This window comes from Puma concolor, chromosome E4 (genome assembly GCF_028749965.1).
Source record: "Puma concolor isolate L17-30 chromosome E4, mPumCon1.1.hap2, whole genome shotgun sequence".
Classification (NCBI taxonomy): Eukaryota; Metazoa; Chordata; class Mammalia; order Carnivora; family Felidae; genus Puma; species Puma concolor.
Genome location: NC_141683.1, coordinates 6,047,044 through 6,073,368, shown reverse-complemented (window position 1 = coordinate 6,073,368; position 26,325 = coordinate 6,047,044). Strand labels below are relative to the sequence as shown.

General features: G+C 47.4%; 3 non-coding genes across 3 annotated transcripts; 1 reads left to right on the top strand and 2 right to left on the bottom strand.

Moving 5' to 3' along the window:
- Positions 1–2,065: 2,065 nt before the first annotated feature.
- TRNAD-GUC (transfer RNA aspartic acid (anticodon GUC)) lies at positions 2,066–2,137 on the bottom strand. The gene has a single exon. It is a non-coding gene; the product is annotated as a tRNA-Asp (tRNA).
- An 897-nt stretch (positions 2,138–3,034) lies between these two features.
- TRNAG-UCC (transfer RNA glycine (anticodon UCC)) lies at positions 3,035–3,106 on the bottom strand. Its single transcript has one exon. It is a non-coding gene; the product is annotated as a tRNA-Gly (tRNA).
- A 10,028-nt stretch (positions 3,107–13,134) lies between these two features.
- Positions 13,135–13,205, top strand: TRNAG-GCC (transfer RNA glycine (anticodon GCC)). The gene has a single exon. It is a non-coding gene; the product is annotated as a tRNA-Gly (tRNA).
- The last annotated feature ends 13,120 nt before the right edge of the window (positions 13,206–26,325 follow it).

Below are 26,325 nucleotides of genomic sequence, written 5' to 3'. Positions count from 1 at the left end.
CAGTATCCGGGAGGAAGCTTGATATCTTCTGGTTTCACGTGTAGCTCATGGACCCAAGCTGGGACTGGAGTCAAGTGTGTCCCAGAGTTTTTGTATTGTCTTCTTTGAGAGGGATGGACGAGGTAGTACCCATCAATGATGTGATTTCAAATCAGTGGTTGAGGGGTGGGCTATGCAATGAATTGAATGGAGAACCACCAGGTGGAGGGATGGGAATAGAGTTATACTTACCCATGTTACATCTCAAAATGGTTTCAAAAAGAATTAAAGGGATAATACCAAAAAAGCAAAAGGAAACACTTAAGAAAATAAAGCTAAAAACTGATCTGATAATTGGGGTGGGTAAGAGTTTTCTACTTATGAAAAAAGTTAAGAAACTACCAGGGAAAGTGTTTGTCTCCATAAAAATTAGAAACTTCTGTTCAAAAACGCTATGAATACAATTAAAAAGTAATTCCTTTCCATACTGGTGGGGGAGTTTGTGTGGTACTAACCACTGTGCCCATAATAATTACAAACTCTAGACAAATTAAAAAAAAATCTATAAGGCACTGGAAAGCGATCAAAGGAGATAGAAAATAAAGAACATTGTATATGTTAACTAACTTGGATATAAATACAATTTAAAAATAAAAAAAAAGAAAAGAGGATTCAAGCTATGGGAGGAGGAATCATAAGGGCAGGATCCTCGTTCTGAGGGCACTCTCCAGGAAATGAGACTCGGGCACATAAATTCAGGCAGAAAACCAGTCTTATACCTCATGCATTGAGGCAAAGTTGAAGGCTGCTAGACTGGCTGGATATTGAAGGAGCAAATCTCAGAGACGAGATAGCCTGATTCCGGAAAACCAAATCTGCAAATAAATCTCTCCTATCTCTGGCTTACCCTCCAACCAAGTGTCTACCTAGCACAGATTTCAGGGAGGCCATGGTGAAAATAATAGCTGGAGGGTGAAAAAAGTATGAGGCAGAGATTCCAAGAGCTCCTCCAGCAGAAGAGAGAAAAACTGCCTCAACAGAAATGTTCAAAATTAGGAGATTCGTTCAAGAAGCTATAATGTGGCCATTTAATATAGCACAACGAAGCCATTAAAGTAACGTTTTAGACTAACATTCAATGAACATAGAAATACTCAGGTTTGTAAGTAACACTCAGGTAGGTTAAAAACCAGTACGCACACCGTGATATTCCAACTTGGCATTTAAAAAATGCCAAAGAGCTAAGCACACAGCAAAACATTAACAATGGGCATTTCCTGGGTGATGGAAATATGGGTGCCTCTTACTCTTTTGCGGTTTGCTTATTTCCCATATTTTCTAGAAGGACTATATATTACTCTTATACGCAGGAAAAATGTTGTCTTTTCTAAAAATGAACACATACTGTGCCCCAGGTGCTCCGCAGGGCACTACATCAAAGGACTGTAGAGCCGCAAAGGGTCTCAGAAACTGTAGCTTGGCTCCTTCACGTTACAGATGAAGAAACCGAAGCCCCGAGATAAATGACTTGCGCAGAAGCACACGGCTTCTTAGTGACAAAAGAGCAGGTGTTCTGATTCTGAGGCCAGCGCTCCCTTCTGTGGGCACAAGTTGGTCGTAGTAAGGCGGCGCAAAGAGTGTGCACTTGAGAACGCTGGCCGGCCACAGCTGACTAGCAACAAGCCCGGGAGGAAGAAAGCAGGAGCGCCTCCTGAGTCCTGGGTGCGGGAGACCGCAAGGTGGAGAGTGGACATTTGGAATACAGAGCTCAAGGCACAGCCTGGATCCCGGGATTCTCCTCCAGCGGGCAGCCCGAAATTACGCGGATGGGAGAAAGTTGCACCCAGTGGCAAGCCTCTTTCAGTGGTAGATCAGGTGGAAACTCGCTTCCAGAGGGAAGAACCAGGGTCAAAATAAACGCAAGACCCGTACTCTTGCCCATCATCCACGAAATTCGCATGTGACGAGCATACTTTTGGAGAGAATCTGAAATCATTTAGGAATAACTTCTATTTCTCCAGTAAGAGAGAGTGTAGAAACAAGGAAGTGGGATGGGAGGGAGAAAAAAAAAAAGGAGTTCCGTCGTCTCCCCGTCGGGGAATCGAACCCCGGTCTCCCGCGTGACAGGCGGGGATACTCACCACTATACTAACGAGGAAAACCGCGAAGTGGGCTCCCAAGTCATTGTTTACAAACTTACTTCTAACTTGCCAGGACAACTTCTTCCGTGAAACCTTACTGGCTGCTGGCCACGCTGTGCCTTTTTTCCTGCCTCGACTGGCGCGTCGCAAGCGACGCATGCCGAATGCCCTACATGTAATCTACATTTTCTTGCAGCCACATTAAAAATTAAGAATCGGGTGGCTTTTAATACCACATCTCATTTAGCCCAAGATCTCCAAAATATTGTTTGGACGTGTAACCAATATGAAGATATTAGAATTTTTTCATACTTTGTCTTCAAACCAGTATGTATTGGACACTCAACAGACAGCAGGTTGCACACTCGGGCGTTAAATTTTCATCGGAAAAACTGGATGCGTACTTAGATTTCATAACGTTTACAGTTGAAAAAGGGGATTCATATGCCCAAGTTGCTCCCAACGTACTAAGACTTTCTTCAGTGGCTGAGCTGGGTGTCCATTTATTGACTTCTGCTAATTATTTAGTTTACTGTCGTACCTGCAAGCGCAGTTCTCCCGACGCACTCGCAGGGCAGCCGCACGGACCTCGCGCACCTGCACGCAGGGCCCTCCGGAGACCCGGCTCCCGGTGCTCGGCACTCGGTACCTGGCACCCGGCGTCGCGCAGGTCCCTCCAGAGGTGGCAGCGGGGAAAGAAAGGCGGGGAGGAGCTGCAGACAGGAAAGAAAGCCTTCCGAGTCGGACACTGGACCCAAACGCGGCTGGGAGGGGAAGGGGCTCCGCAGCGACAGATGAGTGCGGGAGAGAAGGCAGTGCCCGCGGTTCCTAGTTTGGGTTTAGGCTTTAAAAAAAAAAAAAAAAAAAAAAAAAAAGCATCCCGTGTAGCTTTCCTCGGGAAGAGGAAAAAGAGTTGCGTTGGCCGGGAATCGAACCCGGGTCAACTGCTTGGAAGGCAGCTATGCTCACCACTATACCACCAACGCTGGCGTTCGCAAGTTCTGGGAATTTTCTATATAAGGCAAATGGAGGCCGTGGCTTCTCGGACCACGGTGTTCCACGATTCTGAAGTGCGTGGAGCTTTCCCTTAAAGAGAATGGACCTCGGCCTTACTCCTAGCCGATCCTCCGGCTACGGACAGGGACTGGAGGCCGGGGCAGCGCGGAGCCCAGCAGGAAAGTAGACGCCTCGCTCGGCCCAGGGATTTTTCCCGCTCCCTGCTCTCGTCCGCGCTCCCAGCTCTGCCACTGGGCTCGTCCCAGCGCTGGATCCGCGGGGCGTGGGATTCGGTACCGACGATTTGGGACGGAGGGTCTGAAGGAGACCGGCCGGCAAGGGGCCCACCCTGGCGAGATTCCGCCGCGCTAGAGGAATGATTGGAGGGCTCAAAAGGGCGAAAGTTAAAATGGATCCTTACCGTTTAGGATGGTGAAGTAGGAAAGAGGAGTCGGAGACAGTTTTATTTTCCGTGCTTTGACAAGGACCCCATGGAGAGTTCTAATTTTATATAAAACAATAAATACAGCTTTGATGTATATTAACGTCATGATACAGTACTGTAGAATACTACTAAAGGAAAATAAGACACCAGCACCCACGGAGTCAGGATGGCCGAGCGGTCTAAGGCGCTGCGTTCAGGTCGCAGTCTCCCCTGGAGGCGTGGGTTCGAATCCCACTTCTGACAAAGAGTTGCTTTTACTTTTTTTTCCCACCAACAAATAGAATTGAATTCATGGAGAAGGGAGTATTGATTAATCCACACCTCTTTGTCCTGAGTGTCTACATATGAATCTTATGCTTCATTGTAAATATGAAACAATCAATTTTTTTCTGTTACAGGCAGGAGACTGGTCTAGCAAATCAGGAAACAATTGACACTAAGATCTATCCCTAACTGAAAAAAAAAGTGTTTCTGCCTTAGACTCCGTCCTCTTGGTACCTATTTATCCACTCCTTTATCTAACAACAATATATTGAGCCCTTCCTATGTGCCAAGCATATTAGGGCAGGCAGTTCATCTGTCGCGGGGTGGACTGGGGAGACCCCTTGGCCCTGAGGCCTCCGCGCAGCCCCTCCCTGGGATGTCATCGCAGGCTCTTAGGCTCCTCCCAAGAGAAAAATTCAAGAACAGACCAGACACTAGTTGAGTAGTGCCAGAAAAGAGATCATTAAAGGGAGAGAGAGTGCACTCTCCAGATGTGAGAGCAGCCCGCTCAAGGAAGAGCAGTTGGGTCTCTATGTTTCATCGACAGTTGTTTACCAGGCGGTGGAATATTATTTGGGGAGGGGATTTCTTTGGGAGCAGGGTTGCAGGCCTTCTTTGCCTTGGGCCTGTCTGATTTGATCCGGCTTTCTTCCAGCTTTAGTTTTGGAATGTTGCCAGGACAGGTATCTGACTTTCCCCATAGCTGACCCTGACTCCTCCCTTGCTGGCGTCCAGACATGGGGTTGAAACCCGACTACCTGCTTGCGCTAAAACCACCACCAACTCTAATTCAGTAGATTTGCTGTGTCACCAAAACCCAGGAAAATAAATCAACAGAAAAAATCTGGGAAAGTAATACAGAGGAAAGGTAAACTCGTGGAGTTGGGTGTTTCGAGAGCTCCTTTTTCCTGAAGGTCACAGATAAGATGCTTTCTGATGGAGGAGGAAGTGGCTATGAAAAAAAACCTTGTTGCCCTTTGGGGAAGAGGGACGAGCTGTCAAGCTGAATGTGTGAGGTTCACAGGTGTGAGATTGGAAGGATCTTTAGGTCAATTGGTGAAATTGGTGAAACTTTGCCAGACAAACTGCATTTTTTTGTTATTTACTAGACCAGACCGTGACCTCAGGAAGCTGCTAGCAGTATAGTAAGTACACTGAGCTGGTGGGAGGCTTAGGTGAATACCTAGGGGCTTATTAGAAATGCAGGTCGCAGGCCACCACCTCAGACCCACCAAATCCAAAGTTCGTAAGGTCTCCAGGTGATGCACATGCATCCAAAAGCTTGAGCAGCACCGATCCAATTTAGGTGCCTTTGCACAGGCTGATCTTGAACTTGGACTACCCTTTCCCTTGCTTCTCACCAAGGCAGTTTCAGATGAGCACTCACACTATGTCAGACACCGCGCTTAGAACAGAAGGTGTCTACGCTAAAGCCGATGGCAATGCATTCACAAGAGAGACATGTAAAAAAACAAAGTGTAACCTTAACCATGTGATCAAGGTCACAGTCCCACAGATCGAATTCATGGAGATGGGCACTTCTTAAAAACCTCAGTCTAATCATGAAAGAACATCACATAAACCCAAATCGAGGGACAATCTGCCGAATACTGACCAGTGCTCTTGGAAATGTCAAGGTCATGAAACACAAGGTTGGGAAACTGTCACAGATTGTCGGGAATGATGTACAAAACAAAGGCAAAAGAAAAAAATTAAATGTCCTTACTACCTACAGCCCACTGATAAGGCCTTGAGACCGGCAGAGTGACCTTCCTCTGGGAGTTCAGCTGCCTTGAAGTTGACACTTTGCTAGGGGCAAAAGGCGACCTTAGCCCAACCCCACAGGATCCTGTCTAACATACAAAAATTCTTTTGGAAACTTCATTTTCGCTGCCCCCCAAGATACATGTTGGCAATCATCCTCCAGGCATATGGCCCCCAGATATGCATCCGAAGGGTCTCACGACTGAGGTTTTTTTTTTTACTAAACAGTAATAAATGACCTTTTCCTAAAAATAGCTAGCCCCCTCAAGGTCCTAGAAACCTTGTTTCCAACATTCCTTAGAGACTTCTGCTATCCCTAATCCCCTCCCAACTTGAACTTACATAATCAGTCACCTGTCACTACCCCAGGACAGCTTTCTGCCCACGGGTCCTGTCCCCATACTGTAATAAAACCACCTCTTTGCGCCAAAGATGGTTCAAGGATTTTTTTCTTGACCATTGGCTCTGAACCCCAACATTTTCCACATCAGGGAAGATATGATAACCAAATGCAACATGGTATCCTGGATTGGCTTCTGGAAAAAAAAAAATTAGTGGAAAAACATGAAATCTGAATAAACTCTATAGTTCACTTAACTGTATTGTACCAATGTCAGCTTCTTGGGTTTGATAAGTGCACCATGGTTATGTAAAAATCTTAACATTAGGGGAAGTTGGGTGAAGGATATATAGTAACTTTCTTAACCTGCAGAGCCATCCAGGCACCCCTGGATATATAGTAACTTTCTGTAGTATCTTCCCAACTCTCTGTGAATCAAAAGTTATTGCGCAATGAAAAGGCCCTAAAAAACAAACAAACAAACAAACAAACCCGAAACAAAAGACACTTGAAAGTGGCTGCCTGCGAGGAATTGAGAGTAGGGCAAGAAAACGCTGGTTTTTACATTAGAGGATTGTAGCAAGATTTCATTTCTAAGTAATGGGCATGTATTTTGATTTAATTTGTTGTAATATTTTTGGGGAGGAACTGGGTGACATGGTTGTTATTACACTAATCAAACTATGTTAAAAAGAAAACGACAGACCCAAAAACAAATAATCCAGTGAAGAAATGGGCAAAAGACATGAATAGACACTTTTCTAAAGAAGACATCCAGATGGCTAACAGACGCATGAAAAGATGCTTAACATCACTCATCACCAGGGAAATACAAATCAAAACCACAATGAGCTATCACATCATGCCTTTCAGAATGGCTAAAATTAACAACTCGGGCAAGGACAGATGCTGGGGAGGATGAGGAGAAAGAGGAACATTTTTGCAGTGCTGGTGGGAATGCAAACCAGTGCAGCCACTCTGGAAAACAGTATGGAGGTTCCTCAAAAAATTAAAAATAGAACTACCCTAAGACCCAGCAATTACACTACTAGGTATTTATCCAAGGGATACAGGTTTGCTATTTTGAAGGGGCACATGCACTCCAATGTTTATAGCAGCACTATCAACAATAGCCAAAGTATGGAAAGAGCCCAAATGCATCCACGGATGAATGAATAAAGATGTGGCATGTGTATACAATGGAGTATTACTCGGCAATCAAAAAGAACAAAGTCTTGCCATTTGCAACTACGTGGATGGAACTGGAGGGTATTATGCTAAGCGAAATTGGTCAGAGAAAGACAAATATGTGACCTCACTCATATGAGGACTTTAAGATACAAAACAGATGAACAGTAGGGAAGGTAAGCAAAAATAATATAAAAACAGGGAGGGGGACAAAACATAAGAGACTCTTAAATATAGAGAACAAACTGAGGATTGCTGGAGGGGTTGTGGGTGGGGGATGGGCTATATGGGCAAGGGACATTAAGGAGGACACTTGTTGTTATATGTGGGGGATGAATCACTGAATTCTACTCCTGAAATCATTACTGCACTATATGCTAACTAATTTGGATGTAAAATTTCAAAAAAAAAAAAAAAAGAGAAAAGGAAAAAAAAGAAAAAATCAACATACATCAAAAGAAGAAAGAAAGAAAGAAAGAAAGAAAGAAAGAAAGAAAGAAAGAAAGAAAGGGACAGGTCCAAGGTGGAGTCACTTATGCTGGGCCAAGTCACCAAACTGGGGCTTAAATCCTAATTGCAGTTTAAACCTCTCCCTGAAATTTAGTCTTAACCAGTCAGTCAGGAATTTTCCAGTCTGCACCAATTAGGGTAAGAAACCCCGCCCTTGCCCCTAAGGGAGGGTGACCTTATCTGGAGCAATCCTTTCTCTTTTTTTGCTAATAACTTGTCGCCCCACCCTCCTGCCTATAAAAACCTTCGATATTTTTTTTTTTTTTTTTTTTTTTTTTTGTAAAAGGCCTCAGAGTTCCCCTTGACTTGCTAGAATGGACATTGCCCAATTCTTGAATCACTTACAAAAGCCAATTAGAGCTTCAGATTTACTCAGTTAAAATTCTGTCCTTTGACAACTATATACAATATAAAGATGTCTTATCAAGGACACCTGAGCGGCTCAGTCGTTTGGGCGCCCGACTTTGGCTCACGTCATGATCTCACGGCTTGTGAGTTCGAGCCCCTCATCGGGATCCGGTGACAGCTGAGATCCTGGAGCCTGCTTAGGATTCTGTGTCCCTCTCTTGCTCTGCCCCTCCCCCGCTCGTGCTCTGTCCCTCTCTCTCTCTCTCTCTCTCAAGAATAAATTTTTTAAAAATTAAAAAAAAAAAAGATGCCTTATCAGGCTTACAAGAAATAGTCCCCAAAGAAACTAAACCATTAACAACAGACTCATTCAAAAGTAGATGAAGTAGTGTGTTTAAATCCCTCTATGGAAAAATAGATCCCATACAAATGAGAGGATCTGAAATGTTTTCACAACACAAGACGATTTTCCTTCTTACACCCTGTATATGTTTTTAAGGAGAGAGAGAGAGAGAGAATATGTTGTTGGAATGCTAACAAACTATCTTAACCCTGTGAGTGTTAGAATAGGAAGTTACTTAACCTCTGACAGGATACCTGGAGGCCAGCAACCAAGAAGCTGTGGCCGGCTGTGCGAAGGTCAGAGGCCTGTCCAGGCAGCACTCCACAGGAAGCCCCATCAAAGCAACAGGCCCAAGAGGGCAGATACCATAACAGGAAATCCCTGACCAAATTAGGAAGAAAAAGCGGGAAACCCTGCTTCCTGCCCCAAGTGATAAATATTCTGCCCCCTAGTTCACAACTGTAAATAAAAGATAGAAACCCAAACCCCACCTCTCCCTCTCTGTCTCTCTCTCCACCCCCCCCCCCCCCCCGCCTTGCTAGCCTGCTCTCAAATCTCAAGAGTGTACTTTTCGCTTTAATAAACTTTCCCACTTGTGTCACTCGACCTCTGTGTTGCATGTCTGTCCTTGGATTCATTCTTGTGACGAGACCAAGAACTTTTGGTGACTCCTTCAGGTGTGACTGGGTGAAGGCCCCAGGGCCCAGGGTCTCCCCGATTCACCCAGCAACATGAGTATCATTCCTCTTGGGAAGTCCAAGTCGGAAGTTGGGAGGAAATTCTGGGAAGGGAAAGTGTAATATAGAATGTGTATGTGATGTCATCTTTTCTGGGCAAGTTCTCTCACTGTGAAACCAGCATGGCCAGCACTAAGCCCAGGTGCAGGAAAAGAGAGCAGTTAAAAATGGGAAGTGACAAGTGTGGGGCCAAGTGGGTTGTTCTGCAATCTCCTCGTCACCCGCAAGAGGCGCCCCTGAACCAACTGTAATGCAGCCTTGCTCTGGCCAAACCCGCCTGCAGTTCTGAGATAAAAGTCTATCTTCCCGTTGCTCACAGGAGAGACCCAGTGTGGACTGGGTTAATTGGGAACTAGCTGATGCAAGTTTATCCTTGCTCTTATATCGGCATTTGCTCAACTGGCAGTAAAATTGAGCCCGAAGATACTTCCCAGCTTCAGCCACGTGCTGTAAAAAACATGTATCAGTGAATAATATAACTAATAAATAAAATATACACCTTTTCTCTCCAACTGTGTTCTAAAGGAATAACATAGCCAATTTCACGACATACTGGGAAGTCTTGATAACAAGTAGAGTCATGGCCTGTTTGTGAGGTGACAAGGCACAGGCTCTAGAATCAGGCAGGACGGGATTCTCAGTTCTAACCTGCCCCTCCCCCACAGTTAACAGCTATGCGACCTTGAGTAAATTGCTTAACCTCTGTGAACCTCAGAATCCTCATCTCCCCAAAGAAATAAAACCCTGTGATGTTGCCGTGAGGATTAAATTAGATTGTGTAGGGGCGCCTGGGTGGCGCAGTCGGTTAAGCGTCCGACTTCAACCAGGTCACGATCTCGCGGTCCGTGAGTTCGAGCCCCGCGTCGGGCTCTGGGCTGATGGCTCAGAGCCTGGAGCCTGTTTCCAGTTCTGTGTCTCCCTCTCTCTCTGCCCCTCCCCCGTTCATGCTCTGTCTCTCTCTGTCCCAAAAATAAATAAATGTTGAAAAAAAATTAAAAAAAAATAATAAATTAGATTGTGTATGTCAAGTACCTGCTACATAGTTGACGCTCAACTAAAATAATTAGTAATAGCTAATATTTGTGGCTCATATGCTGTATGCATAACTTTCTTTATCGTTTCTTACATGTACTAATTAACTGAACCCTCTTACCAATCCTGAAATAGGTCCTATTTCATCATCATCCCCTCTATATAGAAGGAGGGACTGAACCTCGGAGAAGTGTTTGTTTGTTTGTTTTTTTTATGTTTTTTTATTTGGGGGTGGGGGGGAGGAGAAGAGAGGGAGACACAGAATCCGAAGCAGGCTCCAGGCTCTGAGCTGTCAGCACAGAGCCTAATGCAGAACTCGAGCCTATGAACCATGAGGTCATGACCTGAGCCGAAGTCAGACACTTAACTGACTGAGCCACCCAGGTGCCCCCAAACCTTGGGAAGTTTAACTTCCACCAGATATAAAGGAACAGAGCTGAAAACCTACGCAATCTGGTTTCAGTATTGCTATTATGATACAGGGCTGGCATCATCATTATTATTATTAATCATCACCCTTAGGGCCCATCAGCAGAAACCAGAAACCTCTCACACACAAGATCAATAGTAACTTTAATTACACCCCTAGATGTACTCTCCAGAGACAGGATACTCTACATTCCAGAGTCCAGGACGTGGGGTTTATTCCCTAACACGACATGGATAGGGGCGCCTAAGGGTCTCAGTCAGTTAAGCCTCAGACTCTTGATTTCAGCTGGGGTCATGATCTCACAGTTCTCATGGTTCTCATGGATGGTGCGTTCAAGCCCCAGCATGGGGCTCAGCAATGGCAGTGTGGAGCCTACTTGGGATTCTCTCTCCCTCGCTCTCTATCCCTCCCCCACATGCGCACGCTCTCTCTTTCTCTCTCAAAATAAATGAACAAGCTTAAAAAAGGAACGATGGATAAAGTAACTCGATTAGAGCCAGCTAATTATCATATAAACTATCTTGTCAGTGTATTAGGACATATAGACAGACAAACTAAACTAGAATCCCAATACAGGATTTTTTTTTAATCTTAGGGTCACACATGGGAACCTTGCTGGGACTTAAAGTTTCTCTCCATTCTCTACTTTTCCAACTCTCATCTCCTTTCCTCTTGGAGCAGGTAACTCACAGCTCGCTCCTATCAGCTCTCAGACTTCAGTTCCCACTGGACATGTCTGCCTCAAACTCTCCCTTAGCCTGTTTTCCCCTGTGGAAATTACACGCACAGGCTTGTGAGTTTTCTTCACTTCCTTCAGCACCCACCCTGACAGTTTCTGCTTCTGAAAGCCTTGCCTCTTTATGCATTTAACTGGACTGAAAACTAAGGAGGAGTTTTAAATGTTTATTTCCATGTATGTTCCACAAAAACCCATATATTAACAAAATCCATACATGCAGGTAACAACAGCACCAAAGTAGGCAAAAGCGATGTTGAAGTGCCACACAAATGTTAATAATGATGACTTCTGCCCGTCTGAAATGGGAGAGAAAAGGATTTTCACAAGCGACACGGGCACAGACCTCAGTGGTACAGCACGGCGAGAAGAAAGCTCCCTGATTGGAAGATTCCTCTGCACTCCCATTCTTCAAGTTCAGGGCAGGATCACAGAAGACAGAGGGCCCACAAGCCCAGGCCTTACCATCACAGATGACCTGCCAGGAGGGACCATTCAATCAACCTGCTCAGTGAGGAGGCCACTACCGGGGAGGGGTGGGGGGCTCCCTGGCCAGTGTCAGTTCCACAGCGGCTACCCCCAGGGACACGTAGAGCCTGGGGAAGGTGGGGTGACAGACTTTGCTCCAGCTCCCTCTTCTGATTCTCATAGTCCTCCTTCTCTGCCAGCTGGTTGTGCTCCGGCCAGGCAAGGACTTCCCGCACTTGTACTCTGTGCCTGTCCTCTTGGGAAATCTTCCCGTGCTTCCGTCGGAACTCCTTCCCGAGGCGGCTCACCAACCTGTCGTCGAGCCCTCCCCACCCAGCCTCAGGAGCCTCGAAGACACCCGCGCCGACAGCGAGAATGCATACGGTCGAAGGTGCTCCCACCCAGGTCGAAAATGAGCGCATTTTGCTCCCCCGCGCCGCACTGATCAGCCCGTCTGAAATGGTGGCCGCCGTGGCCTTGTTGATGATCCGCAGCCCGTGGCGCCCCACGATGGCACCGGTGTCCTTGGTGGCCTGGCGCTGCGGGTCGTTGAGGTAGGCGGGCACCGTGACCAATCTCCTGCACCTGGCCCAGCACCATGGAAGAGACGTCCTGGGGGTAGGAGGACGTCTCCTGCCCCCCGGGGGGGACACGCGCACCCAGGCCTTGCCGCCCTCCCTCGGCCCCCTGCAAGGGTCAGTGCTTCAGGTCCGCCAGCACCGCCGGGACCGCGAACCTGCGCGCGTGGCGTCCAAGCAGGTGGTGCGCCGGCCTCTTAGCTACGCGCGCACCAGCCGCGCGTGGTCCTGAAGGCCACCTAGCCGGGCGCTGGGCGCGTGCCCTGGTCTTGGGTGACTGGCAGCCGCCACCCCGCCTCCCTGCAGCACGCCGACCCACGAGCACGTGGGGCTAGGGTCGGTGCCCACGGCCACTTCGCTGGTGGTTTCTCGCGGGCCGCGTCGGACGCCTGAGCCCTTGGGACTCCGGGCTGCTTGGCTCGGCCTCCAGGAGCCCTTCATCCCGCGCCGTCGCGCCGCCTGCCGGTTACCCGCTCCTGGCTCGGCGTGGAGGGGAAAGTTCCAGCTCCTCCCTGCCGGCCCGAAGCGAGATCCGAAACCACTTGAGGTCGCAACTCCCCACGAGGACAAATGCGCCCCCTGGATGGTTGATGAGCCGGGAGAGCCGAAAGCGTGTCATCGTCATGCCAATAGAGCCTCAGAGTCAGGACTTTAAATAGCTTATGTTGTTGTTGTTCTTTTTTGAGTCCTAACGTTCTCTGTCTTGGAACATAAAGACAATATTTTCAAACTGGTGAGTCAGCGGTGACTCAAGCGGGAGCCTGATTCACATCGTGGAACGGAGCTCGAGACAGAGATGAAGCTAAGGGATGCCACCACAAAGCGTTAGCCAAAAGCATTGGTGGTTCAGTGGTAGAATTCTCGCCTGCCACGCGGGAGGCCCGGGTTCGATTCCCGGCCAATGCAACGCAGCCTTTTGTTTTCTGATCCAGTCGTTTTAATTCAGTCTTTTTCTATTCTAGGATTTGCAACACTGAAATAACCGAAACCAGCTAGCTGAAGCCTGCATTGATTGGATTTGAATCCCCTCCTTTATCAAGTCCCTTTTCTCTGACGGGAGAGGGCGGGGGCAGGGGCGGGGCCGGGGAGGGGGAGGGGCGCGCCGGAAGGAGGATGTGCCTGAACCGTGGGAACGCCCTCCTCTTGAGCCACGTCCTTGTAGCTGGCGTCCCGAGGGGCAACGTCCCAGAGGCCTGCTGGAAAGGCTCTGCATGACAAAAGGAGGAGACTTTTCGAGACGTGAGGGTAGAAATGGAGGAAAGAAAACAAAACGTCCTTGTCATTTGCCCGACGGCGAATGGAACCTGACTGTCCCAGGTGGCAGGCAGAGACACTAACGGCTACACTAAACAGGCGCAGCGTCTCAGGGCTTTAAGCTTCAGTAAAGTTGGCTGTTTGGTAATATATTGTTATTTGCCTAACTCAAAGGAAACCAGTTATTTAAAAAAGAGAAACTGAAAACCTGTGTCCCATAAGTGGCCATTTTCTCCTCAGGCCCGAGAACCCTGTGGAAAGCTCAGGGGGCCCTTGGAAGGAGGTGGGAGTCAGGATGCAGAGGTCAGTCCAGCTTCTGGACGGGGTTTCTTAGTCAACCTTCTCCCGGTGCAGTGGTGCGAAGGAGCAAGGTTTGCTGCTGGAGAGATCAGCTATACTGGGATCAGTCCAGGTGATCGGTCCAGGAAAAAAAGGGAATGTGAGAAGAAGTGTGCAGTGAATGCCTCCCATAGTGGAAAAATCAAACCATCCTCAAAAAGGAGAAAGCTAGTCTATAGCCCCGGAAGAAATAAGCCGTCAGCTTTAAGTTCATTCCCTCTTAGAGTCTAGGCCGGTCCGGCCTGGCTGTCACACTCTGGACACTTGTAGCCAAGGGTCTGCAAGAGAAGGGTCCTCACCTCAGAAGGGAAGGTGGCCTGGCTTGGGATCTGTGTCCTGGCCTGTTCAGGGACTGTCTTGTCCAAGTTCCTCCAGCACTCTCTCCCAGCCCTCAGAAACTCAAAACCCCACCCCCCAGAGTTCCAGGTGTAGGCTTAAAGTAAGCACCTCTGTACCTGGACATGACCCACACAGTACATCACAGGTACTCTTCCAAAGTCATTTCACGTCTTTACTTTTTAATTCAGAAAGTTTCCAATATAGAGGAGCGTATGTTGCAGGGCCGTCTTCTCCCACGCACTGAAATATATCCACTTACGTTTCGTAACTTAGCCTGAGTGTCTTTAGACGTAGAACAGATTTTTTAAGCGATAACTTACCTGGACAGCATGAAGTGGAGGGATGCTTGTGATACTGAGCGCACTATCAATACTGAGCGCAAAAAGCAAGTTGTCGGGGTGCCTAGGTGGCTCGGCCTGTTGAGCGTCCGACTTCAGCTCAGGTCAGGATCTCATGGTTTGAGCCTCGCGTCGGCGAGGAGTGTGGACTATATCGTTTATACAGGACTTTCTAGGTTTACATTTCTGATGTCAAACGCTGAAGAATTTTTATTGAGTGTTTTATCATGTGCCAGACACTCTAAGGCATAAGGCAGTGAGCAAATTCAAAGGCCCTGCTCTCCTGGAGCTGTCGTTCTGATGGGAGGCAGGGTAGTCAGGCAATACACAGCTAAACAAGGGAACATAGGGTACGTCGATTGGCAGGAAGTACGAGGGAAAATAAAGCAGGAGACAGGGATTAGGAGGTGGTGAAGGGGTGGATTGGAGTTCTAGTGAATGATCAGGGAGGCCTCCCTGATAAGGTGACATTTGAATCAAGGCCATGATGAGGCATGATGTGGATATCTGTAAGGAAGAACATTCCAGAAACAGAAGTTAACATAAGCCCTGAGCAGAGGTCTAATTGGTGTGTTCAAGGAAGAGCAGTAGATGAGGTCAGACAGTGAGGTCAAGATCATGGATCACGTCGTGGAACCCTGCAAAGCTTTAGCATTTGTTCTCAAGTGCAGGGACAAGCTCTTGCTTAGTTTAAGCAAGGAAGCGGCAAATACAACGCACATCTTAGAAGGACCGCTTTGGCTGTCGTGGTGACAGCAGACTGTAGGGTGTCAAGGGTGAGCGTAGGGAGACCGGTCGGAAGCCTGTGCAGTAATCCGAGCGAGGGACGACAGTGGCTTGGACCCACTTGCTGGTGGTAAGTTTGCTGGACTTATTTTGAAAGTAGAAGCAGAATGTACTGAATTTTCATCTATTTGAGGAGCCTCTGTCTAAAATCTGTGAAAATACATTTGCCGTGAGTCCTTACAGAACTGGGTGGGCTGAGACCATGCCTTGATCTTCAGAAAACCCAGTGAAGGTGGGGCCTGTTACCGGTTAGGTCTGGAGATCACAGGCTCTTTTTTTTTTTCCTCTGGAGGCTAATGGGTGGTGGAAGGCTCCTTAGCCAGGTTGCTGTCAGAAGAGGGGCTAGAGGAGGAGGAAATCTATGTCCTGAACAGATGTTTCTACTGATGAGGGACGATGGGGCAGGCTGGGGGCAAAGTACAGGCTGGCACGCACCCCTCTCCAGGTGGGATGTTTGTGACGTTCTGCGGGCACTCCTGGCTGCCCCAGGACAGGGGAGGGGATGGAGAACAGATGGTTGGATGATAGAGTCTCCATCAGTTTACGGGGATCTTGGTGGATTGCGAGAGAGGGGCAATCTTATCAATGGCCTAATCTCCAGAAACCTATAGACTCAGTTTCCTGGAGCCCTAACATCACCCTCCCCTCCAGGTGGTGTGGGAAACCAAAGCAGAAGGAAATGGCAGGTAAAATTAAATTTCCTTATAACTTGCAGTTCATTGACAAATACTTGAGGCTGGCAGAGTAGAACATTTCTCCAGGAACCCCTACCGTCTTGATGATGCTTTGCGGGAGGGAAGGGCAGCCATGACTTGGCAGTGGCTGGGCCTCCAGTGATCTGTGGGTCTTTGACGTGTGGGGACCCCTTTGGAAACTTACGTTCTGGCTTTGCCTCCCCCAAGTCCAGAGTGTAGGGCCAGTCACTCCTCATAACTCCAGAGCAGCTCTTTCTGCCTATGGGTCCTGTCCCCGTGCTTTAATAAAATCACCTTTTTGCACCAAAGATGGCTTCAAGAAATCTTTCTTGGCCCTCAGCTCCAAATTCCACCCTCACCCTAAAACCCCATCACGACCAGTGCTGTTACACCTTGAGATGAGAGGCCGTTTGCCTGAGGGCCCTGGCTCCATTTGACTTTACAATTTCTCCAGTTTCCCTTTGAGCTTTGAAAGTCTCTCTGCACAGAAAAAGATGGTTCCACGTCCACTGCCACTGCAGGAGTCCCATCAGCAAGCAGAAAGTGATTTGACACCAAGGTGGAAAAATGGATACAATCGCTAGACCTCACAGGGGAGGGATGGGGAAAATGAGTGGTTCAGTCAGAGATTTGGAATAAACAGGTCCCCTGTGGGGGAACCTTTGTGAAGTCACTCAAGCCAGGGGCTAAGGCCAAGGCCAATGGCAGTCAGGGAGCCCAGGATGTCTTCAGAGGTTCTCTTCTTCTCTGTGACTTCCCAAATAAAGCACTGGGTCAGCATTTCCCAAAGGGTGACAGTGGGCCACATCTGGTCTGAACGACACTGATAAAAGTTACAGAGGAAAAAAGATTTTGTGGTTATCGAGGTTTGGCAAACGCCTTATAAAATTTAGTTTGAAAGTTCTCTTTGCAATAAGGCTTCTTGGAGCGTTTAATGGGCATTATGAATATACAAGGAGAGGAACAGTGTATGCAGAATGTCTGCATTATTTTGACCACAGAGCCCTTCCTTCTGAAAAACCTCTCTCAAGGAGTTATGTGGCTGGGGAACGGCTTTTGGAAAGCACTGAACTAGGGAATCCAGGCCAAATCTACAGATATTCACTTGCCACGTCCTCTGAGCTCAGGACTGGGTGGTACTCACTGGCTAACACTGGTGAGAAAAAAAGACCCCAATGATTAGACAGCAACAGCTAACAAACAAGATGGACTCCCTCCTGTCAAGGGAAAGCACCTAAAATTTTAATCAGGCCAAACGACTGTGGGAAACAAAGCCAGTCACCGTGTTAGAGCAGGCAGTTAGTTAGGTTCTAACAGGATGCCTGGATGTCTGCAACAAGGAAGTCGTGGCCAGCTAGGGGGAAAGTCAGAGGCCTGTCCTGGCAGCACTCCACATGAAGCGGGATGAAAACAGACAGGCCCAAGATGGCGGATACCATGGTAGGCAACACCTGACCAAATAAGGAAAGAGAGGCAGAAACCCTGCATCCAAGAAATTCCTGCCCCAAGTAATGAATATTCCACTCTCTAGTTAACAAGTGTCAATAAAAGAACGCCCATCCCCACCCCACCAATGACTCCTCCCATATACTAAGAGAGCCCAGGGTTTTTTGTTGGTTGGTTGGTCTTTTTTGGGGTTTTTTTTGTGGGGTTGGGTTTGGGTTTTGGGGTGTTTTGTTTTGCTATTAGGAAATGAAGTCAATGGAATTGATAAAGAACCTATGAAGATTGGTTGTTTTTGCAGCCTTCTGGGACAGACTCTTGACATGACAGTGTAGAAAGTAAAGGAACTTGCTCTTCGGCCTCAGGTAGAACTTTAAAGGTATATGTGCTAAATTCAATGTGTAAGTGTGTGATGAGCAGAGGAAGAGAGATCTATCCCTTCCAGAAGATCCAGAGCCTTTATGTGCACATATCTCCTAGAGCCTTGCTCTGTTGCCTCAGATTAGACAGAACTGTGTGTATCCTGGGCTTGAATTTTTAATAATGCTTCCTATAAGATTTCCTGGCCACCTACCCCAACACATTTATCAGAACTTATAGAAAATTCTATTCAGCATTCCAAGGTCGGGAGTGGCATTTCTGAGGCATCAGAGAGCACTCTAAACTGTCTATGCAAGATCTACAGTGGTTTGAGGATTAAGACAACCTGTGAACAAGGGCAGGAATACAGGTGGTGTGGTTCGTGCTCATAATAAGAGATACGATATCTTTCCCCATTTCAGAAAGTTGTTCACGAATATTCGGAATTCTCTCTGAGGTAGGAAAGTTGAAATGTCTGAGCATGATTGTCCATGGAAAGGAGTATCTTTTTTTCCTACTATATATGTAAAAAAAAAAAAAAAAAAAAAGGAATCATAAGACTAAAGAGTTAAAGTCCAACCCTTCATTTGTGTAAGCGAGGAAACCATAGTCCAGACAAGGGCTGTGAGTTGACCCAGGGCATCGCTCTCTCTTTTTTTTAATGTTTATTTTTGAGAGACACAGAGACAGAATGCAAGTGGGTTGGGGCAGAGAGAGAGGGAGACACAGAATCTGAAGCAGCCTCCAGGCTCTGAGCCGTCAGCACAGAGCCCGACACAGAGCCCGACACAGATCCTGACACAGAGCCCAATGAGGGGCTTAAACCCACGAGCTGCAAGGTCATGACCTGAGCCAAAGTTGGACGCGCAGCTGACTGAGCCACCCAGGAGCCCCCAGGGCATCTCTCTCTTCAGTGCTATAACCTAGGTCCCCTTATACCTTCCTGTCTCATTCTCTCATCTGCACTTACCACTTATCGGTTATCCTGTCCATTTCTCTAATTGTCTCTTTCCACAACTCAAGAGTAACATCAACAGACTGAATTCTCCAAAGCAGAGATCCTAATAGATACGTAACACTTATTTTTGCTGAATTACACAATGGTAGTAAGATGCTCTCTATAATTCCTAGAACAATGTCATTGTTCATGATTGAATAATACGGCATTGTTTAGTTCTCCTAAAGCAAAATCAAGCACACCTGCCCAATAGGATAGCTCCCATGGGATCAGGATGGGCGCATAACCATCCATGTTGCCAGCAAAAATGTCTATGGCTAGAAGTTTGTGGATTTGAAGGGCAGATTTAAAAACGTGCTCAGAAGAGAGTATCAAGTGTCAAAGTCAGAGAGTTCTTCCAAATAGATCATCAAGAGGACCTGAGATTTTGAGAGCTAGATTACATATAAATGGGAGAGTGTTCTAGGTAAATATCAAAGGCAGGACCAGTTGCTGTTTGCCAAACAGAGATTGACTTTCCGTATTTACTAGGGATGTGGAGTAGATAGGCATCACCAAAGGACTAGGAGCAGAAGAAACAGCTCTCCGGTAAACCTGATGGGATCCATTTGTTGCTAAGTATACCCCGAGAGCAGTGTTGTCCAGTAGAAATGTAATGTGAGCCGCATATTTAAATTCACATATATAATAGAGCATTTTGAAAAGTAAGAAGTGAAAAAAGGGAAGGTAAAAAAAAATCATCTCTTCCCTAATGGGGATGATCTCTCTAGCATTTATGAAATTGTACGTATATACTTTTTACAGTATTTTTCACAATACATCCAGACCCACAGGGGACAATAGGTAATGCCAATATCTATTTTCAATAGGCAACGTCAGCAGAAACCTGACACGCGTGCTCCACTCCCTGCGCCCCGCTCCTAGATAGAAGAGACAGCCCTCTGTCTTGCAGGTTGGAAAAGCCCTCTCCTAACTCCTTCACTCCCCTCCCACCTCAGGGCGGCCAGGGCCTATCATTACCCAGGAAGGAGGGAGCTCACGTGATGACCAACGACCAATCAGATGCTCTTTGAAATTGAACCGCGTTGCAACCGATTTAGGTAGGTTACGGCAGGTCTTTAATTGAAAGAGCTTTTCAAATCATCCACCTTAGGTCATGTGAAAGTAAAACCTGCCATCTGAGAGAAGGAGATGGAGGACGGAAGAAGGAGAGAAGGAAGGAAGAAGGAGAAGAAGGATTGGAGGACGGAAAGGGGAGAGAGTGAGAGAGCAAGAGAGAATGAGGGAGTTGGTCGAAACTGGAGAGAAGTAGAGAAAAAAGCAGACGCGAGTGGTCACGTCTTCGAATCGTGGCTTGCCAAACACACTTCCAGTCTCGCTTTCAGCCGGCTCACGTCATGCTTTTTCTCCCGTCTTTAAATAGCTTTGAGGTTTCCTCTCATTGGCTTACAGTCACTATTTAATCTAGTTCGAGTGGGTTTTGTTTTCTTATAACCAACCTTCACCCCTAGCTGAGGACAGTCATTTAACACCACAGGGAGAATCACCTTCTCAGGCTGGTAGTTTCATCAGAGGAGACAAAGATCCAGAATGCTGGGAATGCCAGCAATTAGGGAGAGGGCCAGTGAGAAGACAGGGCAGCTCAGGGAAGGGTTGGAAGGAGAGAAATAAAAAGCAATTAACTGACAATTTTGCTGAGGGCTCACCTCATACGTTTGATGATCGGATAGCTATTTCCTTCTTCGTATAAAAAAAACCAGAGAAAAAGTCAAATAAATGATTTATTCTTACAGACTTGTGCTACAGTTCACCTCCACCATAATTCTTTTTTTTTTTTTTCAACGTTTTTTATTTTATTTTTGGGACAGAGAGAGACAGAGCATGAACGGGGGAGGGGCAGAGAGAGAGGGAGACACAGAATCGGAAACAGGCTCCAGGCTCCGAGCCATCAGCCCAGAGCCTGACGCGGGGCTCGAACTCACGGACCGCGAGATCGTGACCTGGCTGAAGTCGGACGCTTAACCGACTGCGCCACCCAGGCACCCCCCATAATTCTTTACTGTGATCTCATCACAACTCCTTATGTGGTCACAATACACACTCCAGAGGGGCAAGGGTAGGAATAGGTATCTGTTCCATCATAGGTGTGGGGAGCTTGATTCCATTCTTGTTGCCTTAACTGTGGAAAAGTTTCCTCTGGGGGTCTATATCACCTTAGCCGCCATGCCACAAAATAAGGAATATGCTTGTTGTTTTGTTTAAAATGGGATTGCTTGATTTTTCAGAAATTCGTACATCTGTTCTGTAGGGTGTTTGAAGAGGGCAGATTCAGGGCCTTCTCCAAAAGGGAGTATTTAAAAAAAGGCACATATAAAATTAATTTATAAAATTTTAATGTTTATTTTTGAGAGAGAGACAGAGACAGAGAGCAAACAGCAGAGGGGGCAGAGAGAGAGGGAGACACAGAATCCAAAGCAGGCTCCAGGCCTCTGAGATGTCAGCACAGAGCCTGACACAGGGCTCGAATTCACAAGCTGCGAGATCATGACCTGAGCCGAAGTTGGACACTTAACCGACTGAGCCACCCAGGGGCCCCTAAAATTAATTTAATAACATATTTTTTGAATCCAATGTATTAAGTTTTTAAAAAGTTTTTATTTATTTTGAGAGACAGAAAACAAGTTAGGGAGGGGCAGAGAGAGAAGGAGAGAGAATCCTAAGAAGGCTCCTCAAGGTCAGTGGAGAGCCCTACGTGGGCCTCAAACCCCCAAACCATGATATCAGGACTTGAGCCCAAATCAAGAGTCGGACGTTTAACCCACTGAGCCACCCAGTCGACCCCAACATATTAATTTTAAATAGCTGCCATAATAAAGTACCATGAACTGACTGGCTTGACCAACATAAATTTATTGCTTCACAGTTTCAGAGGCTGGAAGCCAGATCAAAGTGTCATCAGGGTCATGCGCCTTCTGAAGATACTAGAGAAGGATATGTTCCAGGCCTCCTTCCTAGCTGCTGCTATTTCCTTGCTTGCAGCAGGACTCCAGACTTTACCTGGGGTTCTTCCCCCGTGAGTATGTCTGTGTATTTGAATTTCCCCTTTTAATATGGGTGAGTAGCATCCACATTGTATTAGCAGCCCACTCTACTGCAATCTCACTTCATCCTCATTGCATAGGAGAGAGACATCCTATTTCCAAATAAGCTCCCACTCTGAGGTCCTGGGACTTAAGACTTCAATGTACGGACTTTGAGGGGACACAATGTAATCCATAATATCCAATATACCCCATACAATGCTAATTCAATGTATAATTGGTATAAAAATATATGGATGTTTTACACTCTTGTCTTCATATTGAGTCTTTGAAATTGAGTGTGTATTTCACACTTACAGGATTTCTCAATTTGGACGAGCCTCTTTTCAAGTGCTCAATAGCTACATGTGACTAGTGGCTACCATCGTGGAAAACACAAATATAAAACATTTTTTTTTCAACGTTTTTTTATTTATTTTTGGGACAGAGAGAGACAGAGCATGAACAGGGGAGGGGCAGAGAGAGAGGGAGACACAGAATCGGAAACAGGCTCCAGGCTCCGAGCCATCAGCCCAGAGCCCGATGCGGGGCTCGAACTCACGGACTGCGAGATCGTGACCTGGCTGAAGTCGGACGCTTAACCGACTGCGCCACCCAGGCGCCCCTAAAACATTTTTATAATCACGGAAATTCTAGCAGACAGCGTGCTCTGGAAAACAAAAGTACTCAGTGGTGGCAGAAAGCAAACCAGTTGTTGCCTGGAGGGGACAAGAAGGGGGAGATTACAGAGGGACGTGAGGAAACATCAAACCTTACCAAATAGTGCACTTTTTAAAAAATTTTTTTAACGTTTATTTATTTTTGAGACAGAGAGAGAGCATGAATGGGGGAGGGTCAGAGAGAGAGGGAGACACAGAATCTGAAACAGGCTCCAGGCTCTGAGCTGTGAGTACAGAGCCCGACGCGGGGCTCGAACTCATGGACCGTGAGATCATGACCTGAGCTGAAGTTGAAAGCTTAACCGACTGAGCCACCCAGGCGCCCCCAAAATAGTGCACTTTAAATGTGTCCATTTTATTGCATGCCATTTATACATCAATTTAAAAAATTAATTGTAAAAACATTTAAAAACATTTTAAAAATAAATTTCATTTATTTTGAGAAAGAGAGAGAGCATGAGCTTGGTTGGGGCAGAGAGAGAATCCCAAGCAGGCTCTGTGCTGTCAGCGCACAGCCTGACGTGGGACTTGATCCCACAAACCACAAAACCATGACCCCGTTAAAATCAAGATGCGGACCCTTAACCGACTGAGCCATGTAGGCCCCCTAAGCACATTTAAATAAGACTGGGGGACAAATGATATGAGCCCCTACTTGCCATATTATTGTATTTTGAATTTCGAGAGTTTCTATGAAAATAATTATATGATTTATGATTTTTCATGATTTATCATTTTTCATATTATAAATTCACTATGGTACAATTTACTTTTTTAACATGTAATTTGTATTAGTTATCTACAGACAACTGATATATCGTTAGCTTGTTCTCTACGGAGCACATGTTATATTACTCCAAACCTTAGCAGCTTCAAAGAAGAAACATGTATTATGTCACAGCTTCTGGAGTGAGGAATCCAGGAACAACTTAGCTTCACGGTTTCTGCTTCCGCGTCCTCGTGAAGTCACTGTCAAGCCGTTGCCTGGGCCTGCAGTTACCTGAAGCTTTAACTACAATGGGGGGCCCAATTCAGAGCTCGTGTGGATGGTGGTTCACTTAAACCCTGTTCCTCCCCCTTTGGGCCACTCCTAGGCTGCCTGTGAATCAGTGCAAAATGTTCATTGGCCTTCCCCAAAGAAAGTTAGGAGAGAGAAAGAGAGAGTGAGAGAGAGCCCAGGGTGGAAACCATAGCGTTTTCTAAACAAATCTTAGAAGTGACATACTTAGATTTTGGCTATGTTCTGTCATTCACAAAGACAAATCCCACTACAATGTGGGAAAGGACTGTGGCGGTTTGGAAACCAGGAGGTGGTGATCATCAGAAACTATCTTACAAGCTGACTACCACAAAAGTATAACTAATATATGTGCTTACCTACTGACTCTTTTAAACAATTATATTGTGTTGTATATTTCATAAACAAGTTCTTAGCTATGAATATGGGGAATATTGCCTAGTTTTCTAGGACACCAATAATGAAGTAATGAACATACAACTTTGCCCACCGGTGCAAATATTAAGATAAATTCCCACAGTTGAACTGTTTGATAAATGATAAACACATTTAAAATTTACATACATCCAAATTTTTCTCTAAAACCTTTGTACTATAATTTGACTTCCAAAAGACTGGATGATATGGACCACTTCCTCGAATCCTCACCAACACTCTTTCTCAAATATTGCAAATATTCAGATTCTTCTCTGTGTCCCTTTGCCTTGCAAGATAAAAATGTTCCTTTCCTCCGCATACAAGGAGGGCACATTTCACAGGAGGGTTTTACTTTATTTTAGCTTCATGCGCAACAGGCTAATATTCATTACCCTGAAATCGAGAGTCATGTGCTCTACTGGCTGGGACCGCCAAATGCCCCAACAAATATCGATAAAAGCTAATAAGGCTAAAAATATGACAAGCCAGAGACTGGCCATATAGAAAGGCATGAGGTCAAAGATATAACATAGAATATTAATTCCAAGACCTAGATGGCAATTACACAAATGATATTTTATTCCTAGGGCTTCCAAAAATATTAATCACAGTGAGACCTTAAAACAACAGAAATTTCATCCCACACAGTCTTAAAGGGCTACCACTCATAAATCAACATGTCAGCAGGAGCATCCTACCTCTAATGTTCTGGGAAAAAACTATTTCTAGGAGCGACCAAGCTTTGGTATCACCCACGATTCCCTTGGCTGTTAGAATTTTAATTTATGTATGACTCAATAATCAATTTCCCAACCTGATGCATGATTGTGGTGGAAATGTTTCTTTGTAAAAAAACTTGAACATCAGGAGAAGATATACATGACTGAGGAGAGACTTGGAACATATCCAGGATGGGTGTAAGGCAACGTGGGGAGAGGAAACTGTTAAAAGTGAAACAGGGGTTGGGGGGGGGGGTGTGCTGCTGATTGGGGGTAGCGCAACACAGGGGGAGGAAGCTATTTCTGGGTACCACGCTGGCAACGGTGCCATAGGATGGAGAGTATGGGGCCTCAAATTGAATAACACCATAGATAGAGGACCTCCCTGTCCCCGAGGTACTTCTGCCCCCCTCCCAGCTGCGTGGCCGCTGGGTTTTCCCCCTCCATTCCCAATATCTGCACCCCTTCTCACCTCCACTGCCTGGGTGCTGGCAAACCGCCAGGGCCCACATTCCCTTTCCCTCCACCAACTACCTGAGCCCAGGGTCGAGCTCTGCAATTCAGCCAGCCCTGCGGTGGGGACTGATGTGGCAGGAGAAAGACTGAGGTGTGCAATGGACTTGGGAGGCTTCAACAGAACAGGACGGGTACAGGGGTGGACAGAGGGAGGAAGGGCGCCTATCATGGCGAGGCACAGGACGAGGCGGGATGGGAAACTGTGAAAAGTGCAACTGGGAAAAGTGTGCGTGAGTGGGAGGGGTGGTGGAGGACGCCGCTCATCGGGGGTGTGGGGTGGGGCGCGGAGGTGGCGAAAGGGACCACTGGGTAACACGCCGGCCCCTTTGCCCAAGGATGGAAGGGACCGACGTGTCCTGCAATTGGAATGACGAGTTGGCGACAAGTGCGCCCAGTCCCCCGGGGTGCCTCGGCCGCCACCCACCTGCCTGGCTGCTGGGTTGTCTTCCCCCGTGGCTCCCACGGCACCTCACCCCTGTCTCACCTCCAGTGCCCCGGGGGGGGGGGGTGGTCCGGGCCGTGCCCGGATGCCTCTTCCCTCCTCCACCTCCCGGGCACAGCGGTCGGACTCTGCGCTCGCATCGGCGCCCAAGACCGGCGTGCCCCTGGGGTCCGCTCTCCGTCGCCGGGGAGAGACGCAGGCAGCCAGGTCGTGGCGCTCCCGCCCCGCGTGGGGCAGGGAAGCCGCCCGAGAGGTTCCAGGCCCGAGGGGGGCTGCTCGGCCAGGTGACGGGACTCAGGGCTGCGCGTGGCTCACCTGACCCACGCGCCCGGCACCGCCACCGCGGGCACCTCAGGAGGGAGGACAGGATGGCTCGTCAGCGTGGCCAGCTAGGAGCGCCACCGGAGGGGGCGGTGGGGGTCCGAGCACACTCGGGGGGCAGGGGCGCCTGCGCACACTGGTGGTCCCGGCGGGGGACAGAGGCCGCCCCGGCCACTCGCGTCTCGGGCTGTGGAAGCGAAGGTGCCAGGCGAGCGCGTGCACGGGGCGGGGGACGTGGGGGGGGGGGGGGGGGAAGTGCGAAGGGGAGAGGCGATGCCGAGGGCCTCCGGTGGGCCAGCCAGGCCAAAAGGCTCGGACGGG